Raw genomic sequence first — 8,440 nt, forward strand, 5'->3', positions numbered from 1 at the left:
GATATACAGTATAATACTAGAGTGGTTATGTGACTGCCATAGATATACAGTATAATACTAGTGATTATGTGACTGCCATAGATATACAGTATAATACTAGAGTGGTTATGTGACTGCCATAGATATACAGTATAATACTAGAGTGGTTATGTGACTGCCATAGATATACAGTATAATACTAGAGTGGTTATGTGACTGCCATAGATATACAGTATAATACTAGAGTGGTTATGTGACTGCCATAGATATACAGTAATAATACTAGAAGTGGTTATGTGACTGCCATAGATATACAGTATAATACTAGAGTGGTTATGTGACTGCCATAGATATACAGTATAATACTAGAGTAGTTATGTGACTGCCATAGATATACAGTATAATACTAGAGTGGTTATGTGACTGCCATAGATATACAGTATAATACTAGAGTGGTTATGTGACTGCCATAGATATACAGTATAATACTAGAGTGGTTATGTGACTGCCATAGATATACAGTAATAATACTAGAAGTGGTTATGTGACTGCCATAGATATACAGTATAATACTAGAGTGGTTATGTGACTGCCATAGATATACAGTATAATACTAGTGATTATGTGACTGCCATAGATATACAGTATAATACTAGAGTGGTTATGTGACTGCCATAGATATACAGTATAATACTAGAGTGGTTATGTGACTGCCATAGATATACAGTATAATACTAGAGTGGTCAAGTGACTGCCATAGATATACAGTATAATACTAGAGTGGTTATGTGACTGCCATAGATATACAGTATAATACTAGAGTGGTTATGTGACTGCCATAGATATACAGTATAATACTAGAGTGGTTATGTGACTGCCATAGATATACAGTATAATACTAGAGTGGTTATGTGACTGCCATAGATATACAGTATAATACTAGAGTGGTTATGTGACTGCCATAGATATACAGTATAATACTAGAGTGGTTATGTGACTGCCATAGATATACAGTATAATACTTGTGATTATGTGACTGCCATAGATATACAGTATAATACTAGAGTGGTTATGTGACTGCCATAGATATACAGTATAATACTAGAGTGGTTATGTGACTGCCATAGATATACAGTATAATACTAGAGTGGTTATGTGACTGCCATAGATATACAGTAATAATACTAGAAGTGGTTATGTGACTGCCATAGATATACAGTATAATACTAGAGTGGTTATGTGACTGCCATAGATATACAGTATAATACTAGAGTAGTTATGTGACTGCCATAGATATACAGTATAATACTAGAGTGGTTATGTGACTGCCATAGATATACAGTATAATACTAGAGTGGTTATGTGACTGCCATAGATATACAGTATAATACTAGAGTGGTTATGTGACTGCCATAGATATACAGTAATAATACTAGAAGTGGTTATGTGACTGCCATAGATATACAGTATAATACTAGAGTGGTTATGTGACTGCCATAGATATACAGTATAATACTAGTGATTATGTGACTGCCATAGATATACAGTATAATACTAGAGTGGTTATGTGACTGCCATAGATATACAGTATAATACTAGTGATTATGTGACTGCCATAGATATACAGTATAATACTAGAGTGGTTATGTGACTGCCATAGATATACAGTAATAATACTAGAAGTGGTTATGTGACTGCCATAGATATTCAGTAATAATACTAGAAGTGGTTATGTGACTGCCATAGATATACAGTATAATACTAGAGTGGTTATGTGACTGCCATAGATATACAGTATAATACTAGAGTGGTTATGTGACTGCCATAGATATACAGTAATAATACTAGAAGTGGTTATGTGACTGCCATAGATATACAGTATAATACTAGAGTGGTTATGTTACTGCCATAGATATACAGTATAATACTAGAGTGGTTATGTGACTGCCATAGATATACAGTAATAATACTAGAAGTGGTTATGTGACTGCCATAGATATACAGTATAATACTAGAGTGGTTATGTGAGTGCCATAGATATACAGTATAATACTAGAGTGGTTATGTGACTGCCATAGATATACAGTATAATACTAGAGTGGTTATGTGACTGCCATAGATATACAGTATAATACTAGTGATTATGTGACTGCCATAGATATACAGTATAATACTAGAGTGGTTATGTGACTGCCATAGATATACAGTAATAATACTAGAAGTGGTTATGTGACTGCCATAGATATTCAGTAATAATACTAGAAGTGGTTATGTGACTGCCATAGATATACAGTAATAATACTAGAGTAGTTATGTGACTGCCATAGATATACAGTATAATACTAGAGTGGTTATGTGACTGCCATAGATATACAGTATAATACTAGAGTGGTTATGTTTCTGCCATAGATATACAGTAATAATACTAGAAGTGGTTATGTGACTGCCATAGATATACAGTATAATACTAGAGTGGTTATGTGACTGCCATAGATATACAGTATAATACTAGAGTGGTTATGTGACTGCCATAGATATACAGTAATAATACTAGAAGTGATTATGTGACTGCCATAGATATACAGTATAATACTAGAGTGGTTATGTGACTGCCATAGATATACAGTAATAATACTAGAGTGGTTATGTGACTGCCATAGATATACAGTATAATACTAGAGTGGTTATGTGACTGCCATAGATATACAGTAATAATACTAGAGTAGTTATGTGACTGCCATAGATATACAGTATAATACTAGAGTGGTTATGTGACTGCCATAGATATTCAGTATAATACTAGAGTGGTTATGTGACTGCCATAGATATACAGTAATAATACTAGAAGTGGTTATGTGACTGCCATAGATATACAGTATAATACTAGAGTGGTTATGTGACTGCCATAGATATACAGTATAATACTAGAGTGGTTATGTGACTGCCATAGATATACAGTAATAATGCTAGAAGTGATTATGTGACTGCCATAGATATACAGTATAATACTAGAGTGGTTATGTGACTGCCATAGATATACAGTATAATACTAGAGCGGTTATGTGACTGCCATAGATATACAGTATAATACTAGAGTGGTTATGTGACTGCCATAGATATACAGTATAATACTAGAGTGGTTATGTGACTGCCATAGATATACAGTATAATACTAGAGTGGTTATGTGACTGCCATAGATATACAGTAATAATACTAGAAGTGGTTATGTGACTGCCATAGATATACAGTATAATACTAGAGTGGTTATGTGACTGCCATAGATATACAGTATAATACTAGTGATTATGTGACTGCCATAGATATACAGTATAATACTAGAGTGGTTATGTGACTGCCATAGATATACAGTATAATACTAGTGATTATGTGACTGCCATAGATATACAGTATAATACTAGAGTGGTTATGTGACTGCCATAGATATACAGTAATAATACTAGAAGTGGTTATGTGACTGCCATAGATATTCAGTAATAATACTAGAAGTGGTTATGTGACTGCCATAGATATACAGTATAATACTAGAGTGGTTATGTGACTGCCATAGATATACAGTATAATACTAGAGTGGTTATGTGACTGCCATAGATATACAGTATAATACTAGAGTGGTTATGTTTCTGCCATAGATATACAGTAATAATACTAGAAGTGGTTATGTGACTGCCATAGATATACAGTATAATACTAGAGTGGTTATGTGACTGCCATAGATATACAGTATAATACTAGAGTGGTTATGTGACTGCCATAGATATACAGTAATAATACTAGAAGTGATTATGTGACTGCCATAGATATACAGTATAATACTAGAGTGGTTATGTGACTGCCATAGATATACAGTATAATACTAGTGATTATGTGACTGCCATAGATATACAGTATAATACTAGAGTGGTTATGTGACTGCCATAGATATACAGTATAATACTAGAGTGGTTATGTGACTGCCATAGATATACAGTATAATACTAGAGTGGTTATGTGACTGCCATAGATATACAGTATAATACTAGAGTGGTTATGTGACTGCCATAGATATACAGTAATAATACTAGAAGTGGTTATGTGACTGCCATAGATATACAGTATAATACTAGAGTGGTTATGTGACTGCCATAGATATACAGTATAATACTAGAGTAGTTATGTGACTGCCATAGATATACAGTATAATACTAGAGTGGTTATGTGACTGCCATAGATATACAGTATAATACTAGAGTGGTTATGTGACTGCCATAGATATACAGTATAATACTAGAGTGGTTATGTGACTGCCATAGATATACAGTAATAATACTAGAAGTGGTTATGTGACTGCCATAGATATACAGTATAATACTAGAGTGGTTATGTGACTGCCATAGATATACAGTATAATACTAGTGATTATGTGACTGCCATAGATATACAGTATAATACTAGAGTGGTTATGTGACTGCCATAGATATACAGTATAATACTAGAGTGGTTATGTGACTGCCATAGATATACAGTATAATACTAGAGTGGTCAAGTGACTGCCATAGATATACAGTATAATACTAGAGTGGTTATGTGACTGCCATAGATATACAGTATAATACTAGAGTGGTTATGTGACTGCCATAGATATACAGTATAATACTAGAGTGGTTATATTTCTACTTCGATGATGGCTGTTCCCTCTTTATATAAAATAGGAGCACTTAGAAAATGATTTGATATGCATATCATCCCTTTGTCCAGGCTGTACTGAAAGCCTCCAGTACAGTTCTGTCTTATTGACATTCATTTGTGTGATTATTAATCCTCTTCAGGGAATAAAGACGTTCAATCAATTTAAATCTAAACATATTTGTGCAGCACTCTTTGCATAGCATTCAAGAAATCGGCAAGAGGAACCGGGCATGACCCACTACACCGGCAAAAGAAACCAGGCATGACCCACTACACTGGCAAAAGAAACCAGGCATGACCCACTACACTGGCAAAAGAAACCAGGCATGACCCACTACACTGGCAAAAGAAACCAGGCATGACCCACTACACTGGCAAAAGAAATCAGGCATAAAGAGTCAGCCAGTTGTCCGTTGCCAAGACAGATTTACCGTTCTCAATATAAGATCAGTTCATTCTTCACGGTCCATTGGGAATACAATAATGTCAACGGGACAAGTTAGTGGGGGAAAAAATTGTTTGAACTCGGCTCCAACAGTCACCAGCATGTTGTAATGAAAGGACAAACTACAGTGGATCAATAAGCTCTGGTCAAAGTAGCGCACTATAAAGTGTGTAGGAGAAAGTAGTGAATTAATAAAGGGTGTGAAATAAAACTTGATTTGATGGTGCCATGGAGACGTAGATGCTTATTGGGAGGGAACTTCATGTGGCTGAGGTTGGCACACAGGGCAGAGTGAAACAGAATAGAGTTAAGGTTGGAGCAAAGGCGAAGCAAAGCAAAAGCAGGTTAAGGCGTGGTGGGGCCAGGTTAGGGCGGTAGTAGTACCGCCTGCAGCAGGTAGTATAGGGGCCAGGTTAGGGTGGTAGTAGTACCGCATGCAGTGGTAGTATAGGGGCCAGGTTAGGGCGGTAGTATAGGGGCCAGGTTAGGGCGGTAGTAGTACCGCCTGCAGCGGTAGTATATGTAGTATAGTGTTGGCATTATTTCAGAGTCATCGTGCGACACCCAAGTTTACTTCAATATGTTTATTATATCAATATATTCACTTAAATGCGTTTCCACTGCCATTTCTCCACACCTTGTCTGGCGTATTTTGTTTTTATCGACATTTTGGAAGTTTACGGGAAAATGTTCTGTTTCCATCAGGTCATGTTTTATTCGACATGTAAGGCCTACTTGATTTACTCCCATAAAAAGGTTGGATGGAGACCTGGTTCGGAGCCTGGTTATAGCAGCAGGTAGCCTAGTGGTTCGAGCGTTGGACTAGTAACTGAAAGGTTGTTAGAGCAAATCCCTGAGCTGACAATCTGTCGTTCTGCCCCTGAACAAGGAACTTTTCCCCCGTAGGCCGTTATTGAAAATAAAAATGTGTTCTTAACTGACTTGAGTTAAATTGAGAGAAAAAAAGTAACGATTGAATGTCACAACCAGGCTGATGTAAACAGGATATACAGGTAGTTTTATAAATGCCTAGACAATATTTGACATTAATTAAAATTAATTATACGAGAAATTACGTCGGAAACGCCTTTATGGGCAAATGTTGATATAATAACCATCATATCGAAGTAAACTTGGGAGTCACGCTATGACATGTTGTGTGGTCCTCCCGCTACGACTCACCGTCAAAGCATGCAGTTTGTTAGTCTACAGATCAAATAAATGACTTCACAGGGTGGTGAAAAGAGCAAGGTGATGAGCTGGATGCTCTTTTCCAATAAATATAGAGGGTCTTACTCTGGTGACATGATGATCGATGCTTGGCTGCCGTTTGACATATAAAATAATATCACTCTTATCCATAATAATCTCATAATGTAGGCTGGCTACCCGCGCTCTATGTGCGAGCTGTGACTAGAGCGTATGTCCCAAGACCAGAGTGGGCACATTCGCTATTTAACGCAACCGTTTTTGTGACTAAACCATCAGTAGAGTTGAAAATGTGAAGGAAACTCATTTAACTTGTATTTTTTTCATTCGACACATTGGAATTTAACTGCAAAAAAGTTATTTGTATGTGCGGTACGTCATCACCTACAACCTTTTATCCGCAATAAATTCGTTTGATGGAAACACATCTCTGATGGGAAAATGCCTATATTATTTTATGCAGATTTTAAAATATTCATCTGACAATTTGCCAGTCACACAAATTTAAAATACGATATATATATATATTTTTTAAATGGTACAACAAAAATGAATGTCTATGTTTGTGTCCCATAAGTGTGTCCTCACAGTCACCACCATTTCAGATGTGGTTGCCTTGGTGATTTGACTGTTTTCCGGAGTAGTGGGAGATGAACGAGTTTTATTCCCTGTAATAATACTGCACTTTGTTTTGAATTCATTTTGGACTTGGGGACTGTGAAGAGACCCCTGGTGGCACGTCTTGTGGGGTACGTGACAAGGTGTCTGAAAATTAATGCTATTTGATTATGCAGAAATCTGGAATATTCATTTACAGTAATATGTCTGATGGAAAGTAGAAGAGAAGCAGTTCATCTCGTCGACCGTCAAAAAGAACAAAAGACTGACATGCATGTCGTTGGACTGGTGAGATGAATTGAAAAACACTCCCTGCACTGCCACTTAGTGCATGGAGATGTAAGTGAAGCCTGAGGGCTTGATAATATGCAAAGGATCTGTTCCGTGTTCCTCGTTGTAACCATGCTATAGGAAGCTGGTTAACTAACCAGTGAGTGGTCTGGCTGTGGAGCGATTCGACCTGAATGTTGACTGTTAAAAAAACGAAAAGGGCAATTTTGGTGTTTGTTTATTTTCTTTGTACTTCCACTTGAGGACCAACCAAAAGTATGTGGACACCTGCTCGCCAAACATCTCATTCCAAAAATCATTGGCATTAATATGGAGTTGGTCCCCCCTCCCCTCCTTTGCTGCTATAACAGTCTTCACTCTTCTGGGAAGGATTTCCATTAGATGTTGGAATATTGCTGTGGGGGACTTGATTCCATTCAGCCAGAAGAGCATTAGTGAGATTGGGTAACTGATGTTGGACGATTAGACCTGGCTCACAGTCGGTGTTCCAATTCATCCAAAAGGAGCTCGAAGGGGTTGAGGCCAGGGCTCTGTGCAGGCCTGTCAAGTTCTTCCACACTGATCTCGACAATACATTTCTGTATGGATCTCGCTTTGTGCACGAGGGCATTGTCATACTAAAACAGGAAAGGGCCTTCCTCAAACTGTTGCCACAAAGTTGGAAACAGAATCATCTAAAATGTCATTGTATGCTGTTGTGTTAAGATTTCCCTTCACTGGAACTAAGGGGCCCAAACCATTATTCCTCCACCAAACTTAACAGCTGGCACTATACTTTGGGGCAGGTAGTGTTCTCCTGGCATCCACCAAACCCAGATTTGTCTGTCGGACTGCCAGATGATGACGCGTGATTCATCACTCCAGAGATCGTGTTTCCACTTCTCCAGAGTCCAATGGCTGCGAGCTTTACATCACTCCAGCCGACGATTGGCATTGCACGTGGTGATCTTAGGCTTGTGTACGGCTGCTCAACCATTGAAACCCATTTCATGAAGCTCCCAACAAACTGCTCTTGTGCTGTTGCTTCCAGAGGCAGTTTGGAACTCGGTAGTGAGTGTTGCAACCAAGGACAGATTTTTATGTGCTACAGCACCCGTGCTGTGAGGTTGTGTGGCCCTTGTTGCTCCTAGATGTTTCCACATCACAATAACAGCACTTACAGTTGTAGCAGGGCAGAAATTTGACAAACTGACTTGTTGGAAAGGTGGCAT

Source organism: Oncorhynchus masou, chromosome 32 (genome assembly GCF_036934945.1).
Source record: "Oncorhynchus masou masou isolate Uvic2021 chromosome 32, UVic_Omas_1.1, whole genome shotgun sequence".
Classification (NCBI taxonomy): domain Eukaryota; kingdom Metazoa; phylum Chordata; class Actinopteri; order Salmoniformes; family Salmonidae; genus Oncorhynchus; species Oncorhynchus masou.